Source organism: Centropristis striata, chromosome 5 (genome assembly GCF_030273125.1).
Source record: "Centropristis striata isolate RG_2023a ecotype Rhode Island chromosome 5, C.striata_1.0, whole genome shotgun sequence".
NCBI lineage: Eukaryota > Metazoa > Chordata > Actinopteri > Perciformes > Serranidae > Centropristis > Centropristis striata.
Window position 1 is genome coordinate 7247870 of NC_081521.1, and position 26201 is coordinate 7274070.

Genomic DNA, 26201 nt, shown 5'->3' on the forward strand with positions numbered 1-26201 from the left:
TGAATTGGCACGATTGTAACGCCGCTATGAAATGTCAGCTAATGTTGCGACCACAATTTTGAGTTAGCATTGATACGCTAATGGCTTCTCTTGTAGCTGTAACAAGCAGCGCCGCTAGCATCAGTTAGCCGCCAGCATCAGTTAGCCGCTAGCTTTCGCTAATGAATTTCACTTTTTTCCCGCATTTCACAACAAAGAAATAAGAGTTAGCAGAACTATTGTCCTTTGTTTTGAACCCCAACTTAAAGATATAAGTAACAAAAACTCGCAAACTTGTTTTTGAGCAGACAACTGGCTTCCTTTTTTGTGCTAACTTACATTATTGCCCTAAATGACAGTCATTTATATTTCCAAGTTTTACCAACTTAAATCACTGTTTTAGGCCAAAAAATACAAGTTGGCTTTTTTTGCAGTGCACACAACATCCAAACAGATCTATTTTGTTATCACGAAGGGTTGTCAAAAGTATCGATACTTAAAAAAGTATCAATACCAAAACATTGTATCCGGACACGATACTCATTTTCAAAAGTATCTATAAGTTTACATAAAAGTTGGTGACTGAAAAGTGTTCTCTCTTGACATCCCAGAATGAAGCAGAGAAAAGCCAACCAAACAAAAACACACACAGCTGAAAATATCGTTCTAATTGTTGTTTATTGTATTTATTTATTTTTTGCACTACCTCAGACCTGAAGCTTGTTATCATAGTTGCAGTTTCTTTTTGCACAACCGTTTTTTTTATTATAAATATTTAACCTGTGGTTCTGTTAATTTTAACATGTTGCATTTTTCTTGTTGTTAAAAATATTTCTGTTAAATTTTGGGGTCTTTGTTTTCATCCTTGTGGTACTGAAAATGGTATTGAGTATTGAGTTGAAAATTTTACTATTGTGACAACCCTATTATCACCTTATCAATATGTCATCAGTTGTAAATATAAAGTGCATGAAAAACTAGAAAGAAACTTGAGAAAGTTTGTTCAGAGAAGTTCTGATTTATCTGTTTTATTAGAGGTCCATCAGAGCTTGAAAGTGAATAGCAGCATAATGGCAGTAGTGCAAACCATTACTGCTGTTGTGATATTACTGTGAATGGCTTATGGGAAACATTGTGAGTCCTTTAAGCCTTTGAAGTCTGGAGCTATTCTGTTGGTTTTTGACTCCTTTTCATTCTGCCTGTATAAACCACTTAAAAAGTGTTCACCCTGCCACGTTGGTATCATTGTTTTCCGTACAACCTCAATTTTTTGCATTTTGACTTACTGGATCAACATTTTGAACACAGAAACACACAAAAAATACAAAATACACAAAAACCCCCAATAAAAAACACAATAAAATTGCAAAAAACACACAAAAAAATGCAAAAAGCCCACATAAAAAACACACATAAAAATGACACAAAAAATTACAAAAAACACACAAGAAAATTACAAAAAGCACACAGAAAACACACAAAAAAATTGCAAAAGAGCACATAAAAAACACATAAAAATTACACAAAAAAATTTACAAAAAACACACAGAAAACACACAAAAATAAAAAAAAAAACACAATAAAATTACAAAAAAACCCACAGAAAACACAAAAAATGCAAAAAAAACCCAAATTAAAAACACATAAAAATGACCCAAAAAATTACAAAAAACACAGAAAAATAAAAAAACCCACAGAAAACCCACAAAAAATTGCACAAAAAAAATCCACATAAAAAACACATAAAAATGACACAAAAAAATACAAAAAACACACAAGAAAATTACAAAAAAACACACAAAAAACCACATAAAAACACACAAAAAACATCAAACACAAAAGATTGCATTAGAATGCATTGAAATGCTGAATGCACACTGCAAAATAAAAATAAAAATATCTTCAAAAACTAAAGTAAAATCATGTTAGACTTGGTCGAGGTAGTTTTAAGCTTTGCTGAAAAAGAGTTGACGCGCTAAATAGGACATGGAAACTTCTAGAAAAGCCAGAACTTTAGAGGGAAGCTGACAGCAGATCGTGGACTCCAGAGGGTTAACTGCGTATCCAGAAGTGAAGTGAAGGCCTTACGGTTTGGTGTCAGAGCTGCAGCAGCAACACAACAACGAAAGCCCAAACATCGCCTTGTCTCTCAGATTAATAGTCCAACACTTCCCAATTATTAACCGCCCCTGCAGTGTACCATTCATATTCAAAGCTATTTACCTCCCTCCACTTCCTGTGCTTTGTGTCTTGTGTCTTTTACAGGAGGGAATGGACGACGCAGGCAGATCTGTCAATCAAACAGCAGCCCCCCAACCCATAGACAGCCATCCATACACCTCCATCGGCTCTGGTCCCTCCTCGGCTCAATGAGTAACTAACCTGCAGGTAGTGAATCAAACTGCTGACAAGCACATGGAGGGGTGGGGAGACGGGGGCTGTGTAGGTGGATGGATAAAGAGATAGAATGGAAAGGGGAGGATGGAAATGACAATAGCATCATTTTATAGCCCACCTTGGTGACGTAACCTTTAACTCTGCAAAGAAAGATGGGTTTCCTCCCCGTCCATCCAGCCTTATGCCTTCTCCATTTTTTCCCCTCCTTCTCACTCTCTAAGTGGCGTCCTTTGATGGGCTGTCCCTCTCTCTCATCTTGTCTCCTTAGACAGATGAGTGCTGTCAGCACGGCCATCACTGCCCAGCTAAACATTAATGACTCTCTTGCCTGACAAGTGTTGGCGGGGCAGAGGAGAGGTGAAAGGGGGACGCCTCTGGACAAAACCGAGGATGAAAAGGAGAACTGATGGCTTTATCTGCTTGACACATTCTCTTTTGTCTCTGTGAACTTGCGTATATGTATGTGTGCCATCAGCAGATTCTTGGCTCGACGTGACGGTTTTATTGCTCTGTTTTTCCTCCCCACTGAGGAGATGGACCTCTTTGTATTCCCATTGCCCCTCATCCTTCCTATACTGGCATTTCTGACATTCCTTCAAGTGTCTGTGCAAGTATGTGTGTGTGTGTGGGTGTGTGTGTGTGTTAGGGTTGTCACGATACTAAGATTTTCAACTCGATACCGATACTCGGGAAAATATTCGATACTCGATACCATTTTCGATACCACAAGGATAAAAACAAAGACCCCAAAATTTTACAGAAATATTTATAACAACAAGAAAAATGCAACATGTAAAAATGAACAGAACCACAGGTTAAATATTTATAATAAAAAACAGTTGTGCAAAAAGAAACAGCAACTATGATAACAAGCTTCAGGTCTGAGGTAGTGCAACAAATAAATAAATACAATAAACAACAACAATTAGAACAATGTTTTGTATGCTGTGCACAATATTAGGCAAGCTTGATAAGTCGACTTTTCTCTGCTTCATTCTGGGACTTCAAGAGAGAAAATAACACTTTTCATTGATACTTTTGAAAATGAGTATCGTATCCGGATACAACGTTTTAGTATCGATACTTTTTTGAGTATCGATACTTTTGACAACCCTAGTGTGTGTGTGTGTGTGCAGGCTTGTGTGTTTATTAGAGTTGTTCCGATTCTGATACCAGTATCAGAAATTGCTCCGCTTTTTATTATTTTTATCTAGTTTCTTGTCCTGCTGTATCTTATTTTATCTTATTTGTTTCCATTTCCCTGTTTTAATTGACTGTTTTTACTGTTTTCCATTGTGTCTTGCTGTTTTTAATGTTTATGTAAAGCACTTTGAATTACCTTGTGTTGAATTGTGCTATACAAATAAACTGGCCTTGCCTTTCCTTGCTGCCGAAAATGCTATCATCGGTATGTACTGTACATCGGTGAGTACTGGAGTCCAAGCACCGATCCGATACCTATCTATTTACTGGTTCGCTCCGTTAACCCTCTGGGGTCTGAGCCTATTTGCCCTTTATATACCACATACAAAATGTTCCATTTTTTCAGCACAACTTCACCATGATCTGACTTTTTTTTCCACTTTAACCTACTTCATTAACATATTGAGCCCAAAAATACACAAAAATCATGAAATCTGAAATAAAATTATATTATTTATTACAATAAAACCCCCAAATATGCTCAATGAACTGTTTTGGACCTATAAATGTAAACATAGGTTATAAATATGAACATATAAAGATGAAATTCAAATATAATAGAACTATATACATATCAATCCAAGGTAACTACTCAAACAAATATATACAATAATAGTACAAAGGATAAAAAGAAAAACATTGCAACCAAATCCAAAAATCATATCACAGTCATGCAGGTGTAGGATGATTTTTTTTTAGAACATACTGGTATCGGATCAGTACTCTGTATCGGCCGATACCCACAACACAAGTATCAGAATCGGTGTCTGGAGGGAAAAAATGGTATCTGAACATCTCTAGTGTTTATCTGTGCTGCTACTTATTTGTAGGTGCGCGTGTGTTTCCTTCATATCCTTGTGTGTGTTTCTTGGAGGGAGCATCCTGGACTTTGATGTTGGCAGCAGTGATGGTGGTGACGGCAGGTCACAGGGAAGAGTCGTCCCAGAGGGACGGGTACGGAGAGGAGAAGAGGACGAGGAGGAGGGGGAGCCGAACGGAGGAAAAGGTCTCTGCTTGTGGAAGAGTCTGTCGGTCAGTTTAGATATTAACCCTCTAGAGTCCATGAAAGCACCAACACATGACTTCTTCATGACGTGAAGACATAAAAATGAAGCAACATTGAGCCTCTCCATCAGCTTCCCTCTAAAGTTCTGGCTTGAAACTCCATGCCAGATTTTTTTTGTTGATATTCGGCCAAGTAAAACCGGAGATAATGTCAAATATATTTAGTATAAAATATAGAACTAGATATCATCCTCATTGTACCTGTTATGTGTTGTATTTGCAACCTGTGTTCATATTTGCAACATGTACATTTTGGTGTGTGAAACATAATTTTCAAGATCAGAATTTATGTTTTCCTTTGTTTCTTTTGGGTTCAACATTTTTATCAAGTGAGTCAAAGTTAAAAAAGTAATTATAAGGACATATAGGTGAGGTAACGCTGAACGCGTGGTAAAGATTTTTTAACAGAATTTTTAAAGGACATGATAGCCGAAGATTTCAGAAGGTTAACCCTTAAAAGGGCACTGATTGAAATACTTGCAAACCCTAGAGAATATTGGAGGATATTACATACAGCCAGAATGTGGACTGTGGAATGTGTAGAGGGGGGTAATATTTTGAGAAAAAAGTTTCCGAGATTATGAGAAAAGTTGCTTTTTCCCACTTTTTTCTCATAAATCTGCGACTTTTTTCGTGCAGATTTGCCACTTTTTTCTCGTAAATCTGCAACTTTTTTTCTTGTAGATTTGCCACGTTAATCTAGTAAATGTGCAACTTTTGTCTCTAAATATAACCATTTTGGATATCCACTAAAGTTACCAAATACGGTTCTTCGCCCAATAAAGAGTCACATCATGTTTTCCCCAAAGTTGTCCTCTGGAATATTTCTTTCTCCTTTTATTTCTCCATGGATCTTCTCATTGAAATACTTGCAATTTCCAAATTTCAACCCTAGAGAATATTGGAGGATATTACATACTGCCAGAATGTGTAAAAAAAACCCATATGGACCCGGGGGAGGGGGGGGATATTTTGAGAAAAAAAGTTTATGAGATTTAAAGTGGCCAATCTACAAGAAAAAAAATGCACAGATTTATGAGATTTAAAGTGGTGAATATGCGAGAAAAAAGTTGCTTTTTCCCCACTTTTTTCTCGTAAATCTGTGACTTTTTTCGCGCAGATTTGCCACTTTAAATCTCTATCTAGATATATATATCTATATATCTTAAATCTGCAACTTTTTTTCTTGTAGATTTTCCACATTAATCTAGTAAATGTGCAACTTCTTTCTCGAAATATTACCATTTTGGAAGTTACCAAATACGGTTCTTCGCCCGATAAAGAGTCACGTCATGTTTTCCGCCAAAGTTGTCCTCTGGAATATTTCTTTCTCCTTTTATTTCTCCATGGATCTCCTCCATTCCTCCTTGCTACAATAGTCACCTTTCCATACTGGACTCTATCTCGCTTTCGCTCTCCACGTTGTCACTCAGGCCTATGGCCTCTTTCCCCATCTCTCTTTTGAATTATTAACTCCCCAGCTCAGGGGAATGAATGGGTACTGCTGAGTAGACACAGCACAGATCCGGCTTCACATTGCCCACATTTCGGAAGTCCATCCATTTAAGGGGATTACGTTGCTCGTCCCATCAGCCCCCACTCTATGCATCTATGCATCCTCACACACACATACATCGAAGGGTATAAACTGGTCCTGAACCTCTCGGTATTATGACCAGCTGATAGTTTGACAGTGAGATAAACAGACAAGTGGTTATGTCCTCCTGCTAGCATTCCTTTACTGTAGCGCTGCAGGCCTCCTGTGGTGCAGCCGCCCACTCTGCTGGCCCACTTCTCCCCAGGCAGCCTCTATCTGCTCTGGGTTCCCGGAGCAATGATTAACCCTGGTTCTGATCAATGCTTCTGCTGACTCTGATACATCACTGGAGCCTTGCAGCTGCCATGTAAAGGAAGCGTCAACTCTGTGCTGCTCGTGACAGAGCATACCACTCCATCACTTAGACCAGGGCACACACACACACACACATGCACACAGGGGTGGTCAAAATAACAGGGACACCTGACAATATGCAGTCCAGTGGAATAGTCCTGCTATAAATGCTACTGCTGTCATGGTATGCTGGGACTTTAACCCTCAATAGGGCACTCATTGAAATACTTGCAAATTATAAATTTCAACCCTAGAGAATATTGGAGGATATTACATACTGCCAGAATGTGTAAAAACATACTGAACCGGGGGAGGGGGGTAATATTTTGAGAAAAAAGTTTCCGAGATTTCAAGTGGCATATCTAGGAGATTTAAAGTGGTGAATATGCAAGAAAAAAGTTGTTTCTTCCCCACTTTTTTCTCGTAAATCTGCAACTTTTTTTTCTTGTAGATTTGCCACTTTAATCTAGTAAATTTGCAACTTTTTTCTAATTTATTTTATTTTATTTTATTTTATTTTTTTAATTTTATTTTATTTTAATTCATACTTAATATGCCCTAATATGTTGTCATAGTCAAGTTCTCCTGGTACAAGTCATTGAAGAATAACTCGGAGGACGACTGATTCTTGCAGATTTTTTTTCTCAATTTTTCATTTTTACATTGGAAGTCAAGGTCAATAAAGTTAATATTATTATATTATTGTCATACTGATTGGTAGCCTGATCTTTGCTGATTAGCTGGAAAAAAATCCATGTGGTTCTACGACCAAACAGAGAGACATGGGGACCCAGTTTTGATATCCACTGAAGTTACCAAATATAGTTCTTCGCCCGATAAAGGGTTAAAAGTGTTTATTAATTTCTTATGTGGGGTTGTACTGGACTTTATTATAAATTCAAGTGGTCCTGTTATTTTTTTTATTTTTTATCTGTCCTCTATTCAGGCATAGTATATGTTTTATCCTAATTACTCATTAATTTCATAATGGCATGATCGTCTTCATAATTAAATGTCTAATTTATATAATTATATTTAAATGTGGCTTGTTGCTCTGCTTCATCTAGGAATTCTGGACAATTATTTGACATTTCTCTAAAGGATGTGTGTAAGCAGTTTCTGTTAAAGGGGCAGAAAATGAGGGATGAAAGAGAATGAGCTAAACATAGAAACAGAAGAAGAAAATAAAAGGAGGAACGAAGAGAAAGATTGGCATCGCTCATCACCCGGTGGTGCTTTACCTCGACAGCAGGGGGAAGCCCTGATTTCCTGAAGATGACAGGAAGCACAATAGCAGAGTGTTCTGTCAGCACATCCTCCTCACAGAGCCAGGTTAATGATTCTGTAGCCACAGCTGAGCAGGAGAGAGGGAGGAACGGAGGGAGGAACAGAGGGGAAAAACAGGTGGAGGGGGCTACACTTAGGCCGTCATTACCGCTGCATTAGGAGTGATGGTGTGTTTTTGTCATTTTAATTACCTTTAATCTGATCTCTTCATACTCGGGCCGTTCGTTAATGAGGCAGAACAAAAACTACATGTCAGACATGTTTAGCATGCATCCATGCTATCAGTCATACAGCTAACATGGCACATACAGTAGTTACTGAGGAAAACCCTCCACTTCAGTCAGAGTCCAGCATCTCAGCAGAACAATATGAAAGATAAAATAACTTGGTGGGTAATGATGTTTTACTTTTTCTAGTTTCAAAAATGTACATTTTAACTCTATAGAGTCCATTTTTGAATCCTTTTCATGTCTTTTCGTGTCTTTTTTGGTCATTTTGTGTCTGTTGTTGTGTCTTTTTTTTAGTTATTTTGTGTCTTTTTTGTCATTTTGTGTCTTTTTTGTGTCTTTTTTGATCATTTTGTCTCTTTTTGTCATTTTGTGGCAGGAAGAGGAAGTGTTAACTCGATGGGCTATTTTGTCCATTTTTAAATCCTTTTCATGTCTTTTTGTGTCTGTGTCTGAGTCTTTTGTCTTTTTTTTTAGTTTTTTGTGTCTTTTTTGGTCATTTTGTGTCTTTTTGTGTCTTTTTTTGGTCATTTTGTGTCTTTTTTCTAGTAATTTTGTGTCTTTCTTCTAGCAATTTTGTGTCTTTTTGTGTTTTTTTTAGTCATTTTGTGTCTTTTTTGTCATTTTGTTTCTTCTGTGTCTTTTTACTAGTCATTTTGTGTCTTTTTGTGTCTTTTTTGGTCATTCTTTGGTCTTTTTATGACGTCATGAAGAAGTCGTGCTCCGGCGCTTTCGTGGACTCCAGAGGGTTAAAAGCAGGAGGCAAACATCACAGCAACACAATGTTTTCATTTTTCATTAATTTGCTTATTGCTCTGCCTGAACTACCCGGATGTTCATCACAGAAAATTGAAACTGCATTTTGCAAACTGAATTTGAATCGTGAGAACTGAATGTTCAAACTAATTAATTGAATTTCAAATTACAATTCAGATTCAGTTTTTCAATGCAATGATTCAAATTGAAGAATACAAATGCATAGTATGTGATTCAAAATTCAGTTTTTTAATGCAATTATTCAAGTTAAGCAATTCAAATTCAAATAAAAATGATTCAAATTCAGTTTCTGGTTGCCGTATATTTCAGCCCATAACATTTCCCCTTGAGCTCTTTAACTTGAATGGTTTAAATAACATGCAGTAAACTGAATGGGAAACTCAGGAATATCAGGATAAAGTACTGTCTGAGTGGAGTAGAGAGAGGGGAGGGCTGGGAGCGCCCTCCTCCATTCGTCTCCATAGCAGGACTCGGTTAAAGTATTAACCAACTGCTGCTTAACAATATTGCTGACTGGTGTGTGGAAACAGGAGGGATCAAAGTTATCATGTAGAGGAGAAAGACGCCTTTCACTGGGCCCATACAGCCTGTCCACTCCATCTTACCAGCCCATTGAGAGCAGCTACCCAGAGCACCACTCAAGACACTCCCACCCTCCCACTCCTCACCTCCCTCATCCTACTCTCATTTTTTATCCCTCATCCTTTATTCTAACCCTCTGGAGTCTCCAAAAGCTCCAAATCATGACTTCCTCATCACATCCAGACTAGAAAACAAAGCAGCGTGGAGCCCTACTGTAAATTTACCTCTAAAGTTCTGGCTGTAAACTCCATGAGGCCAGTTTCAGTTTGATGATGATATACCAAGTAAAACTGGAGACAAGGTCAAATATATTTAGTATAAAATGATAGAACTGGATGGAACCCTCTTATATGTTATATCTGCAACCTTTGTTCACATTTGCAACATTTCAAATTCTTTATTGAGCATGATAGTGTTTTGAAAGTTAAAAAAAAAGATTCAAAATCACTTTTATGTTGGACTAAAGGGCTAAAAAAGACACAAAATGACTAAAAAAGAGACAAAAAAATACTAAAAAAGAGACAAAAAAATACTAAAAAAGACACAAAATGACCAAAAAAAAAGACACAAAATGACTAAAAAAGAGACAAAATGACTAAAAAAGAGACAAAAAAATGACTAAAAAAGACACAAAATGACCAAAAAAAAAGACACAAAATGACTAAAAAAGAGACAAAATGACTAAAAAAGACACAAAATTACCAAAAAAGAGACAAAAATACACAAAAAGACTAAAAAAGACACAAATTACCAAAAAAGACACAAAATTACCAAATAAGACACAAAATGACAAAAAGAAGACACAGAAAGACACAAAATGACTAAAAAAAGACACAAAATGACTAAAAAAGACACAAAAAGACCTAAAATGACTAAAAAAAGACACAAAATGACCAAACGAGACACATAATGACTAAAAAAAGACACAAAATGACCAAAAAAAGACACAAAATGACTAAAAAAAGACCAAAAAAGACACAAAATGACTAAAAGAAAGACAAAATGACCAAAAAAGACACAAAAAATGACTAAAAGAAAGACAAAATGACCAAAATAACTAAAAAAAGTCACTACAACAGACACGAAAAGACTTGAAAAGGATTAAAAAATGGACAAAATAGCCCTATAAGACTCCATGGAGTTAACACCTCCTCTTCCTGCTTGTCTGCACTCATCATTCCTTCGTGTACACAATATGAAATAATTATCTATTTCCACTAAAAATGCATCTGCATGTCCGCCCCTTGCATCCCATCCATCCATCCCCTCCTTCACTCCTGTCCATCCATCTCTCTATCTGTCACCTGGTGAAGTAATCACATCCACATTTGATAAGGCTGGTTAGGTGGGTCATAAAAAGTTTATGCTTGTGATGCTGGAGTCTCATTTATTATCCCTGCTAATGTAGCAGCAGGAGGAGGAGGAGGAGGAGGAGGAGGAGGAGGAGGAGGGGGGAGACAGAAAGAGTGCGAGAGGTTGAGAGAGAGAGGCCACCACATTAAGGGATCATTACTCCTCTATAGGCTCTGTCCCTAGCTTTCAGCGCTAGATAAGTCCTCTTTATGCTTTACGGCCTTGATGAAGCCAAGCTCTCTGTATTTAAGTGTTCCACGGCCACTAAGAGTTCAAGATGCTTATGGCACAGGAGGTAGTTACTGTTGTCTAACCACACAACTATCGGCTTCAGCCCTAATGCCTACATCTATTTCCCCTGCATTTACTCCACCAGTAAATGTTAAAATGTGCTCGCTTTTAATTGACATTGTGTCGGATTTATCTAAAGCAACTTTCTACTAATCTAAACATACTCAAAACAACGCAATGAACATTTGGGGTGAGTGGATAACCACTGATCCTCAACAGTGGACAGCAGTGTTGTGTGCTGACTGGCTGCATATTGTTGATTTCTAAAGAGGAAAGGATATTCCCAGGCAGGTTTTTCATGCTGACATTACAAGGGCACACTTAAAAAACAGCTCTATTTCCTACAGGGCTTGGAGTGTATCAAAGGAGAAGTCAAGTAATATTGAGTCTTTTTCTCATTGTCAATAAATCCAGTGTGAATGCAAAAAAAAGAGCATTAAAAGCACTTTAACGAGCCACAATGTTGGTGGATGGCATTTTCCTACATTACAATAAAAATGGACCCAGTCGTTTATGTTGAGGTGATCCAATATACAGTACACCGTCCTACTGTGGTAAATACTCTGCCACTGGAAATAATATACACATACACAAAGATAGATAGATGGATGATTGGTTGGATGGATGGATGGATGGATGGATGGATGGATGGATGGATGGATGGTTGGATGGTTGGATGGATGGATGGATGGATGGATGGATGGATGGATGGATGGATGGATGGTTGGATGGATGGATGGATGGATGGATGGTTGGTTGGTTGGTTGGTTGGTTGGTTGGTTGGTTGGTTGGATGGATGGATGGATGGATGGATGGATGGATGGATGGATGGATGGTTGGTTGGTTGGTTGGTTGGTTGGTTGGTTGGTTGGTTGGTTGGATGGATGGATGGATGGATGGATGAATGGTTGGATTGTTGGATGGATGGATGGTTGGTTGGTTGGTTGGTTGGTTGGTTGGATGGATGGATGGATGGATGAATGGTTGGATTGTTGGATATAATAATTAATAATAATAATAATAATAATAATAATAATAATGGATAAACAATAAATTTGTGTCTTTTTTAATAATAATGTGTCTTTTTTGGTAATTCTGTGTCTATTTTAATAATTTTGTATCTTTTTTAGTAATTTTGTGTATTTTTTTGTAATTTTGTGTCTTTTTTGGTAATTCTGTGTCTTTTGTTGGTCATTTTGTGTCTTTTTGGGTCATTTTGTGTATTTTTTTAAAAAATGTCTTTTTTTGGCAATTCTGTGTATTTTTTGGTAATTTTGTGTCTTTTTTTTGGTCACTTTGTGTCTTTTTTTAAGTGATTTAGTTTTTTTCTATCATTTTGTGTCTTTTTTTGGTAATTTTGATACTGACTCCAGTGGCCCCCAGGTAATTAGAGTTTGAGACCCCTGTCTTACAGCATTCAAACAAAAGATACAGATAGAAATGTAGGGTTTTGTAAAAGGAAAAAGAGAGCTTGATGATGGGAGTGTGCAGATGGGACGGCGAGGGAGTATGGGCATGTATGAGTGTGTTAGTGTTGGGGGAGGCTACCCAGAGGCATAGATAGTGATAGATTGGCCTGGGAGAACTGTGATGCAGATCCACTCATCAAGATTGATGTTCTGCCATTCTGCTTTAAGTGCAATTAAATTGGCCCCTGTGTTAAAAAGCCCAGCCGATAACGTGGCTGAGGCTGAGATTACGCTACATTTCCCTTGCGCTTTCCTCCACCTGCATCCCTGCCACAGCCACTCAGAGATTTACTTTACATCCAGGGCCTCTATTGGACGGGAACTTTCCCGGCATCCTGACCCGTTCGCCAGCCGCTGATTTACAACTTTATGTACAGCTCCTGTTTTTTCCACGTAGCCCGCAAAGTAGTTTTTAAATCAATGCTCCCTAAAAGTTTTTAATCACTTTCTGGTTGTTGTCTTGTCTCACCACAGAATTGATGACTTGTACATTAGTGCATGTTTAATGTGTAATAATGCACAGTGATTACTGAGAGGAAGGAAGTTTAATGTCTTCATGAACAATTCCAACATAACTCATCTCTGGCGGCCACGTTGACGTCTTGTCTGTTTACTCTTAAAGCGATACTCTGAAGTGAGGACGAGGTCACGAGGAGATACAACGCTGCTTGTTTTTACTTCTGCGGTACTGAACAGACGTGGATATGGATACACTTAGTGTACAAACATTCTGATCAAAGCATTACCGTGTACGACACTCTGGAAAAGTGTACTGTATTCATTTTTAATATTTAAGTAGTAAGAATGCTGATGCATAGAAAGATGGAGGGATTTTCTATATGTTATGATAATGCATGTGACAAAAATAACTGTATTAGTTATACATGATACCGTCTTACATGAATGATATCTTTAACCTTTTAATTGTTTTTATATATTTTTATATTTGTATATTGTTTCTCATCACCATACTCTGTCGCCCATAAAGTTGGGATAAATATTTTTGCAATATTTTTACAATAACCAACTAAGTGATGTTTATAGATGCTTTATAAACCAGTTATTAACCATTTACAAAGTGCTATACATATTTAATCTTCCAACCAATTTCTTAAAGGTATATGAATCATTTCAAAATCATTAACATACTTAATATGGTGTTAAAAATGTTAAAATGAGTGCAACTAAAACTAACTTAATATACCTTTTATTTGTCATTTTTAAATGATTTAGTTAGTTATCTGTTTACCATTTATAAATGATGGTAACCATATATTTTTTTTTACCTCTTTCCATGAAATGACTGTAACAATGTGATTTATTCTTGATAAACAAGTGTATATCTTCTCAAAACTTTACTAGCAATGAATCTCTTTCAAACATATCATAACAAGCTTGTCTGTTTCCTCTTAAAGCAAGACTCTGAAGTGAGGACAAGGTCACGAGGAGACACATCGCTGCTTGTTTTCATTTCTTTACTCCTGAACAGTCGTGGATAAGGATTCAGTTAGTGTACAAACATTTTGATCAAAGCGTTCCCGTGTACGACACTCTGGAAAATCACTCTCCCTTGTCCTTGTCCGGCAGCTGTACACTTCATAATGTACTCAATTTTCTGCTAAATGGAAATATTTGCAATAATTCAAATTAAACGTCGATCACAGTCCAATCCATCTCTCTGTCTGTCTCCGTCTCCGTTGTGCCGCGGGCCTCGCCCACCTCTGTCAGTGTCAAGTTGTTAACCCCGTGTCAACAGTGGCGCAGGGCGTATTTGGACCTGGTTGATGGATGGGTCTTGGTGGACTTGTCCCACGCAAACATATTCTCAGAGTCAGCTGAGAGAGGTGCAGCACGTGTGTGTGTCAACCCCTCCACCCACACAAACGCACACATGTCCATCCGTGATGGAGTCCCTGATCTGGGGCAGCAGGAGCCCCTCTCCGTCACCTACTGACACCCAACGTCTCTAGTTTAGAGCCACATGGGTGGAGCTCTGACCCCACTGTCACAGCACCAAGGAAAACAGATTCAAGATTTTTTCTTCCCGCAATTGGTAAACTTGACCCATGTCCTCCGCATCATTACATTTCCTTTTAAGGGCTTGACATCCTGTTCCCTTAACAAACCAGTAAAATTAACTTTGTCAGCTCATAAAAAGACATGTAATAATCAAGGGGAGGAGCATTACAAATGAACATGATTTGCTTCTAATGTCATTGATATTTCACTCTTCAGATATTAAAGCTATTGTCTGTTTTTTAATTCAATTGTCTTACGAATATTTAAATAATTTTGCTTTTAAATTTAAATGCTGAAATAAAATTTTTAAAAATGAATGAAAACCATTTTTTTCTGCTTGAAAAGCTTCATCAGAACTGGTGAATTGGAAAGAGAGAAACAATTAATATGAATCAATCAAATGCCGGTGAAGATTTCAATAATACATTAAAATGAAAAATAAAATACTTACCAATTTTTTCTGCTTGGAAATCTACTTCAGAGCTTGTGAATTGGAAAGAGAGAAACAATTAATATGAATCAATCAAATTTTATTCAAGACTCAGGGTCCATAGGAGACATTTATATTAAAAACAGGAACAATACAGAAAATAAATTACACAGCAGACAGAAACATGAGAGAAACCAAAAATACATAAAGATGAATGAATGTAAATGAACTTAAAACTACATTGACTGTATATAATCCACAGTACTTTCATTTTTTAGTTAAATTGATTTTTTTCTTTGCACTCCAAGCCCCTTAGCAACTGTTTATTTCTTACACGAGTCAGATTCATGTATCTTTTTCTTCTTCTTTTTTTACAATCAAGACAGAAAAAAACAACAGCAACATTGCAGCACCCTGTGCAAGTGAACACATGGTTTGGGGCAGAGATGGCATCACTACATGACTGATCACTCGTCAATATCACGAGTTCATCCAGCACCATTAGTCATCTGCACTGCGTCCTGTCACTCCACACAGCTGCTCGCCGTCTCTCTCCCCAACCTCTCATTTTTCTCTTTCTGCCCAACTTTCTCTGTTCTTTTTATACTCCTCGTCCTCACCAAACGGGCCCGGCTTCTAAGGCATTCCTGTCATGGTTTATGGGGGCTGGGGGTGAAAATAGGCTGAATAAAAAAGAAAAAAAGGAGAGTGTCTTGGATCATATGTAGGCGGGCAAGTTTAGTTACATGCCATGTGTTCTCTTTTTGCTTTTTGGAGGTGGTGGGGGTGGAGGGGGGTTGTCATAATGTGTTGCATTGTCCACTCTGGTTTAAAAGGCCAGATTTAACCTCTGAAGTCCAGGAGATTTTGGTTGAAATTTGTCAACTTCCTATGCATTAATTTCTGTCTCTGTTTAGCATCTTTCAGTCTGTCCTTACATCACATGCATGGCTCCTTTTTCTCCACACAAACTTGGCTTCAGTCAGATTTTTCATTTTATTTTAATTAACAAAGTATAAAGCTGCCAGGAACCCAAAATACAAAAAAAAAAAAAAGACGCAGGTGTCTTTGGAAATGTTTATTTATTTATTCATTTATTTATTATTTGGAACCTTTTTTTTTTTTTTTTTTTTTTGCATTTATACACACAAAAACAGCAGAAAAAATAGCAAATAATAAAACTACAAAACAGTCTATTTGCATGTAAATTAAAAAATAGTAATAGTTTTCATTTTATTTTAATTAACTAAGTATAAAGCTGCCAGGAACCCAAAATACAAACAAAAGACACAGGTGTCTTTGGAAATTTTTATTTATTTATTTATTATTTGGAATCTTTTTTTTGCATTTATACACACAAAAACAAGAATAAATAATAAAACTACAAAACAGTCTATTTGGATGTTAATTAAAAAATAGTAATAGTTTTCATTGTAGAAAGAAAATTCACATTATAAAAATGGTCTAGAAACATAAATGTCACACTGTGAAAGCTCCTATGATTGAACTTTCAACTGTCTTTCTCAGCTTGTCTACATATCATATAAATAAAGTTATTACTGTAAATAAAACGTGTATTTTCAAGAAATAGATGGACTCCAGAGGGTTAACAAGGAGTCCGGGTCCCTCTTTGGAGTGGTTCCACAATGACAGGGGCGATCCATCACTTCTGTCCCTAACAGGGTGGGGGTCAGTGGGGGTGGGGGCCACGGGGCCGGGCCCTGCTCTGGCTGGCTGATGGAGGGTTGTGGAGAACAGGATGGGGCTGGTTAAACTTTAACCAGCTCCCTTCCTACACACTGAAGACCACATTCAGACACCATTCTCTGCTGTGGGACATTCTGATGTTTCGTCAACCCGAGATCCGTGACCCGCCGCCCACTGGGACCCCCTCTCGCCCACTCATGGCCCCCGCGCCCACCTGCTTCCATATGGATTACCACAGCAGAGCGCCAAACTTTTGGTCTTATAGCGTGGGAAGAAAATGACTCTGAGGTCTCCTCTCCATCTGTGCATAGAGCAAGTGGCTATATTAACCCAGCCCTCTGCACGCGCCACGCAGCCCTCTGATATACTAACCAGGGACACATTAACACTTTGATGATCCCTGGGCATCATCACGACCCCAGAATCACCATAATCTGGCAAAATACAGAATACATTATAGTATTATACAGTTAATATACTCAATACATCAATAACTAACTGTCATTAAGTGCATTTTCATGTACAGATGTGCAAACGCTCATAGAACTACAAATGCACCAACATGTCCTCTTGTCAAGGCCACTCACTCACATTATGTTATGAAAACAAAACACATCAGCATCAGTATAATCTAGCAAAATTGACCCACCACATAAATAATAATAATAATAATAATAATAATAATAATAATAACAACAATAACTATAATAATAATAATAATAATAATAATAATAATAATAATAATGCCACGTTGGTATCATTGTTTTCAGTACAACCTCACCTATATGACCTGATTATTATTTTTTCATTTTGATTTACTGGATCAACATTTTGAACACAGAAATACAAAAAACACACAAAAAACCCCATAAAAAAACACAATAAAATGACAAAAAACACACAAAAAATAGCAAAAAAAACCCTCATAAAAACACACATAAAAATGACACAAAAAATGACAAAAAACACACAAGAAAATCACAAAAAACAAATTTTTTTTTCAAGAAAACACATTAAAAACACACAAAAAACATTAAACACAAAAGATTGCATTACATAAACACAGAAACACACAAAAAAACCCAATAAAATGACAGAAAATACACAAAAAATGACAAAAAACATAAAAACACACAAACACAAAAATCTCTTCAAAAACTCAAAAACAAAAACTTCAAAAGCCAGAACTTTAGAGGGAAGCTGACAGCAGCAGGGCTCTCCAGCGCTTTGGCGGACTCCAGAGGGTTAACAAGCAAGAGATAACCAGATATTTTGCTTGTTGCCACACTGTCCTGGGCCCTTTAGATGCCGTGGGCCCCTGGGCACTTGCCCAGTTGCCCATATTGTTAATCCAGCCTTGATACCAACCATGACTTCATATTCAAAAAACAGCTTCGCCTGTTAGTCTGTAGCTCTGTCACATCCAGTGTTGAAACATTTTCTCAGCAGATCAATAGCAATAGGCTTCTTTGTGATTGTGGGAGGGTTTGTCCTGGGGCCCACCATGGTTACGGCATGAAAAATGATGGCTGGCCTTTTGATAGTCATTTAATACACAGTTGCACACTTTGATAGAATTTGGCAAAACCCTCTCCCCGGTGAGTTAACAATGCGTACTGAAAATCATATTTCCATGGCGGCCCATTCAATCTTATCCCCCTGTTCCAGGAAAAACTGCGGTGACAAATGGGATGTGAGCACATGCTGGGTGGCTGTGGGTCACATCAGGTGCAGCGCAGGTTGGAGGTGTTAACCCAATGTGTTCCTGTTCACTGGTCCAATCATCTTCATTGATTGAGCCAATGATTGAGAGGGTCCTACCTTTCTTTACGATGCCAGCGGGAGGAGGTGAAGAAAGGGGATAAACCATAAAGGAAAATGACAAATAAAGGAAAAATACTCTGCAATAATTGGCTCTGTTTATGTGCATTTTATACACATTACTCTGACAACTAATACTTGAAGTTATATAAAGGTTCAGGAGAGAAACCAAACAATCTATGTCAACTAAATATTCTCAAAACAAAGAGAAAATTACATCAAATATTGGAACAAAATTGGGGAAGATGGGAGAAAAATCAACCCATGGTGTCATGTTATTTTACATGAATTGGCTACTTATCTCTAAAAATGCTGGAATAAGTACTGAGATCCTTAACTTTGGTAAACGTAGCAACTCTACAATGTAAAAAACACTGTTACAAATAAAAGTCCTGCATTCAAAATGGTACGAAAAGTCATCAATCATCAAAATATACCTACAGTAGCAAAAGTAAAAGTACTCTTTATGCTGGATGGTCCATTTCAGAATAAAATGTATCATATTATTGGATAATAATTATTGATGCATCACTTTAATGTTGCACCTGGTAAATGTGGAGCTCATTTTAATTACTTTATATACTGCTGAGTCGATAATGTATAATGTGATTCTGAAAAACAACTTAAGTTATGAAATAAATGTAGTAGAGCAGGGGTCTCAAACTCAAATTACCTGGGGGCCGCTGGAGGCAGTATCAAAATGACCAAAAAAAGACACAAAATTACTTCAAAAAAGACACAAAATGACAGAAAAAACTAAATTACTTCAAAAAAGACACAAAATGACCAAAAAACACACAAAATGACCAAAAAAAAGACACAGAATTACTAAAAAAAAGACACAAAATTACAAAGAAAGACACAAAATTACCAAAAAAAGACACAAAATTACTAAAAAAAGACACAAAATAACCCAAAAAAAGACACAAAATGACTGAAAAAAACACTTAATCACTTAAAAAAGATACAAAATGACCAAAAAAAATCACAAAATCATTAGAAAAAGACACAAAATTATTAGAAAAAGACAAAATTACCAAAAAAAGACACAAAATTATCAAAAATACACAGAATATCGTCAAGACGGCCACAATTGGCCCGCGGGCCTCGGGTTTGAGACCCATGGTCTAAATACTTCATATTTCACAAGTTGAGATAAGCTGCTGGCTCCTTTTTCAGGCTGATTTACAGCAGGAGAAAAAGTCGAATAACTTAAACTACGAGATTATCAAAGTTCTAATAAACAAACATAATATTCCCCAGACTGTGAAGCCGGGGTTCTAACCTGCAGGCTGGGACTTCCCAAGGGGAACGTGAGATAAATCTGTGGGGATTGTTGGAGCTGTTTGTATTGGAATACTGGAAAGCTTTACATCTTCTGGCCTCCATCCAACACGGGTACATCACAATCTAGTAAGAAAATAATGAAAGAACCAGTATGGTTTGAAAACAGCTGGACCATGTTATCAATCAGCAGCTCATAATCTTCCACATTTTTCAATATGAACTAAAGATTCTGTAAAATCCCTGAAGGCAGAAAAGGAAATGTTTTCTTTCAATGGTCCAATGAAATCATGAGCTGAAATTCATGTTCAAACATTTGTCATTTAATAGAGTTAAGATGCATGAGCGAGAAAACACAAGCGGGGAGAGTAGCTGCCTGTTGACATCAATTCAGAGAATTAATGTGTCCCAACAAATCTTGTTGTTTTATTTCCGCCGGGGCCTCCATTATGCGCTTTTAGTCATTAGGGCTGATACTTAATGATTGACACCCAGTTAAAGTGCACCTTCAGTGCATCGCTTATCATGACCTGCTCCCCGTGCACACACACACACACACAGAACACACACACATATTAATATTTACTCTCTTAAACACACAAACATGCACAGCCATGCACCCACTCTCCTAAACCCCAACGTGGACATAAATTTCTCCAGCTGTGACTTAAAAGACAAATAGCCAATAAAAGTGCCAGGGGTGTTCACACATGCGTTTCTGGCACAATCAAATCAATTTCCTCTAAGTAGCCATAAACATGTTCTCTTTTAAAAGGTGTGAGAGGGGTCCCATTATCCCCGGACCCCCTGGCCTGCTCCTGCACCCCAGAGGTCCCCCCATAGGGGGTCAGCATCAAGGCCTAATCTGTCTCAGTCCGCTAGATCCATCTGTAGCTCTCAGACACACAGAGATCAGGACCTCGGCCACGTCCGAGCCTTCTGATCACAAGACTACGTCCATTAATCAGTTAGCAGGCAGCACGGTGACAAAGAGATTGCCTGGCAGGGGGTTAGAGTCCGGGGAGTTAGCCCGGTCCTGCTGCAGGGCCCAGGCTCTGCTCCAGGCTGCTGGAGGTCTGCATTAGGGACCAGACAAAAGGCTCGGCTGTGTTCTAAGTTATTAATCAACAATTGTTGTCACAGGGCTGTCATTTTTCAGATTTATCAGAAGCCTAAAATCTCAACATGGTCTCACAGGAATCTGTGAAATAGCCACGGATTTGCTTAACTCAAAATCCGTGCAATAGCCACGGAATCACTCAAATTTCCGTGAAACTGACACGGATTTCGCTACAACGCAAGTTAATGACAGTCATATCCCGTGGCTATTCCAACATACAAAGTGATTATGTACATTCACTGAGTGAATATTTTGAAAATAAAACATATATTTGTCGCTAGAAATGTGATCAAAATCCATTTTTATGCAGAAACTAAGTCAAAATATTGACTTTTTTCACTAAAAATGAGAGAACTGTCCGCCTTGTTTTTTGTTCTGACCGCCAGAACCTTGAAAGTCACAAACCAATAGGAAAAAACATCCATGGAATAGCCACGGGATATGACTGTCATTAGCTTGCATTGTAGCGAAATCCGTGTCAGTTTCACGGAAATTTGAGTGATTCCGTGGCTATTCCACGGATTTTGAGTTAAGCGAATCCGTGGCTATTTCACAGATTCCTGTGAGACCAGGTTCTAAAATCTCTGTGATGTATGATCTCGCTACGTTTGTGCTCATCATTCTCCGCCAGGGTTTCTTCCATTGTAATGCAGTTACTGTAGTGGCTCCAAGGGGGGTACCGAGGCTACAATTACCCTGGTTGTCCTTCCCATGGTGAATGATTGTAATTGTAATTGACTATAACCACTTTTTGCATATAAACCCCATGTAAAACACTCATCCCCCCACCTTGCAAATGCTCCTCATTCCCCCCTCTTGCCTCCATCTTCACTGTCTGCTAAACCTCGGGCCTGCAGCTTACACTCATGGGAGTTGACACTCAGCTCCTACAAATCCAGTTAATATTCAATGGCTCATTAAAGATTGATTGTGAGCTGTAAAGGGGGAAATCACACACATATAAGAGCACCAAATCCTCCTTTTAGCTTGTAATTGTGCTTTATGGAGGAGCGTTGGTTCTGCTGCTCCCCTGGTCCTTGTTAGTGAAGGTTAGGGATGTACAGACCTGCATGTTGGGGACCATGGCCTGGCCCGGGTTGACCCAGACCTACCCAGGCTATAAACGCCAGGCCAGGGCAATCAGGCACAGGATTGCCCCCCTGAGAGAGCAGTTCATTTCTCCTGCTGAAATATTTAGGAGTCTGAGGATGCCCTGGGAGACCAGGAGTAGCAAATCTTAGACGGAGCGCTGTAGAGATGCTGGGAGGAGTAATCTCTGCACTTTGCAGCCCAGGTGGGCTTAGTTTGATGATAAAACAAACTGTAGCCAGCATTTTAGGAAAAATATGTATCTAGAAATCTAGAAAAACATTGTCATGTTAATTTGCATTATTCAGATCATCATTATCATTATAGATAGATAGATAGATGGATAGATGGATGGATAGATAGATAGATAGATAGATAGATAGATAGATAGATAGATAGATAGATAGATAGATAGATAGATAGATAGATAGATAGATAGATAGATAGATAGATAGATAGATAGATAGATAGATAGATAGATAGATAGATAGATAGATAGATAGATAGGTATAGTGCTTCTATCAACTCTTTTTCAGCAAAGGTTAAAACTACCTCGACCAAGTCTAACATGATTTTACTGTTTTTGAAGATATTTTTTTGAATTTTGCAGTGTGCATTCAGCATTTCAATGCATTTTTAATGCAATCTTTTGTGTTTAATGTTTTTTGTGTGTTTTTATGTTTTTAGTTATTTTTTTGTCTTTTTTGTAAATTTTGATGTGTTTTTTTTACATTTTTGGTGTTTTTGTGTGTTTTTTGTAATTTTTTTGGCTTTTTGATGGGTTTTTTGTGTGTTTTTTGTATTTTTTGTAATTTTCTTGTGTGTTTTTTTGTAATCTTTTGTATAATATTTATGTGGGTTTTTATGTGGGGTTTTTTTTGCATTTTTTTAAATGTGTTTTTGTGTGTTTTTATGTGTTTTTTGTAATTTTATTGTGTTTTTTTATGGGGGGGTTTTGTGTGTTTTTTGTATTTTTTGTGTGTTTCTGTGTTCAAAATGTTGATCCAGTAAGTCAAAATGAAAAAATAATAATCAGGTCATATAGGGGAGGTTGTGCTGAAAACAATGATACCAAAGTGGCAGGATGAACACTTTTTAAGTGGTTTATACAAAAGAATAAAAAGGAGTCAAAAACCAACAGAATAGCCCCAAACTCCAAAAGCTTAACTCATGACATCAGAACCCATAATGAGCGCTCTTCTCCATCCGGTGGTGGGAGACACAAACAAATAAACAAATAAACAATCAAAGCAAAATGTCTCTTACAGAGCCTGTTGATGATTCTGTTTAGGTTTATCCCTCGCTCTCTCCCTCTTCCCCTCTCTCTCTCTCCCCGACCCCCGTGACCCTCTCAGTTTCCCAGGAGTCCCTGTCCGAGGCAACGCCACAAACACAATTTCCGTAATGTCATTTGCAGCGTGGATGAGGGAGAGAAAGTCGTGGCTGTCAAAACCACCTCAACGCTGCCGCGAAGAAAACACGAGCCGACACATGACAGATTCTTAGGTTTGTACAAATGGACAGCTCCCCCAACCCCCCCCTCACTTCAAACCTCTCACCTCTTCTCGCCGCCACCCAGAAACACCTTTTCCCTCTCTAGACCCCCCCCCCCCCCCCCACTCAAGCACTCTCCTAACGTCTTGCCCTCAGCCTTTCCCCGAAGCGTGTCACTCCCTCACTCTCCCTGCGTCAAATGGGCCGAAATTACTGCATTATTAAGTGTGTGTGGAGGGTCGAGTCTCATCAAATCTAATTTAATCAGGCTGTCGCATGACTCTTATAGACACGATGCATAAATATGGAGTCTTAAATGAGAATAAGGCTAACCGGTTTCTGCCTGCTTATTTTAGATTATTCAAATTCAAATACGCTTTATTGGTTTGACAGATCAGAAACCAACATTGCCAAAGTAGTACAGATAATTATCAACATTGATAGATGATCAGCAATTAATGTCCAATAATATGTGAATATCAGCAACTGTATCAAATGTATAAATGCATTAAATAGCAATAAGACAGCTGAGATACTTTTATAGATGTAAGGCTGTACGATTTTTTTAATGCAACTTTATATTTCTATTTTACAACATTTCAGAGTGAAATATTGTACTTTTACTCTACTACATGGGTCTCAAACTTGCGGCCCGCGGGCCAATTGCGGCCTTCGTGACGATAGTTTGTGGCCCCCACCTTGATATGAAAGTTTAATGTGAGTTTTATATGAATGGCACTTTACCGTGTTGTGTGTGGAAGGTCTTGTTTCTATGACGACGTTAACAAAAAGAAAGGCAGCTGCTACCGGAGCGTTTATTATTATCTGCCGTGTTGTTGTTACCCGAAGAAGTGGAAATGTTATGTAATGTAATTTTGTGTCTTTTTTTGGTCATTTTGTGTCTTTTTATTTTTATTTTATATTTTTGTCTGTTTTGGTCATTTTGTGTCTTTGTTAAGTAATTTTGTTTTTTTTCCTTCACTTTGTGTCTTTTTTTGTAATTTTGTGTCTTTTTTGGGTCATTCTGTGTCTTTTTTAAATTATTTTTGTCTTTTTTTGTGTGTCTTTGTTAAGTAATTTAATTTTTTTCTGTCAGTTTGTGTCTTTGTCTTTTTTTTGTAGTTTTGTGTCTTTTTTGTTACTAATTTTGTGTATTTTTTTGGTCACTTTGTGTCTTTTTTTGTAATTTTGTGTCTTTTTAGTCATTTTTCTGTCATTTTGTGTCTTTTTTTTTCTTTTTAAGTAATTTTGTGGGGGGTTTTTTGGTCATTTTGATACTGCCTCCAGCGACCCCCAGGTAATTTGAGTTTGAGACCCCTGATTTAGAATAACTTGAATGACTGTTGCAGATCTCTGTCTCTAGAGCACATAACATTCTTTTATAAGCATGTCACATCAAAGCCTGCTCTGTGTGCAGAGATGGAGGGATGACAGACCGAAAGAGTGAAGATGAAGGTGAAGATCATGTTCAGTCTGTCTGCAACAGAGGAAACAAGAGGGAGGCTGAGAGGCTTAGTGCTCAAAACAGTCTGATTTATGCAAATTGAAGAATCTTATCGATTGGTAATTGATTTACTTTGATACACGCATTCACAGCAGTAGTAGTAATGAACTGATGTAGGGCCCTGCCACCTCGCAGCTCGCCTGCATTAAGACAAATCAAATTCATCTGTCCATCCTTTCTCGCTCTGCTGCCATCCATCAGCCTCATCGCATCACTGCTGACAAAACTAATGCATGTGTGTGTGTGTGTGTGTGTGTGGCTTGTGCAAGTGCATGTGTGGATTTAGTGTGTGCAAATTTGACCTCATGATATGTAACCTCTACATATCTCTGCAAAGGGCGCAGATATCGAACAGCGGATCATCTCAAACATGAAAATAATGGGAAACAAGAGTGACACATGACCACACACACTGCAAAAAAAAGGTGTGTCTAAAAACAAGATAAAAACACTAAATCTGAGGGAAATGATCTTGCTGCATTGACAGATAATTTCACTTGACAAGATTTATTGAATTAGGATTGTTAAATCTAGAAATAAGCATGTTGAACGCTTAAAATAAGAAATTAACTCTTAAAACAAGATAAATTATCTAACACTTCTAAATCTAAAGTTTTTTTTTGTCTTGGTAAGAAACAAATAATTGTCAGTGCGCTCTGCTCGGGCCAGTTCATCGCTTCTTGCAGCTTTAATTTTTATCTCTTTTGTACATTTTTTCATCAGGTCATCATCATGTAAAAAGACACAAAATGGCCAAAAATAGACAAAAAAGACAAAAAAAGACACAAAACACGTAAAAATCACACAAAAAATACACAAAAACCAACAAAAAAAATACAAAAAAAAGTCTTGTTTTAAGAGTTAATTTCTTATTTTAAGCGTACAACATGCTTATTTCTAGATTTAATAATCATAATTTAAGAAATCTTGTCAAGTGAAATTATCTGTCCATGCAGCAAGATCATTTCCCTCAGATTTAGTGTTTTTATCTTATTTTTAGACACACCTTCTTTGCAGTGCAAGAACTAAATATTATTACTGTAATATATATTAAGGTGAATAAAAAGTCCCCACATAAAACACAAATGTGCAAATGTGCTCTAATACATAATTTTTGCAGGGGTTGAAATTTTCCTGCATAGCCTAGAACTCCATTCAGAATACAAACATTTCAAATGCTGTTTGCTTGTCTGTCTTGCGGACGCCATAATA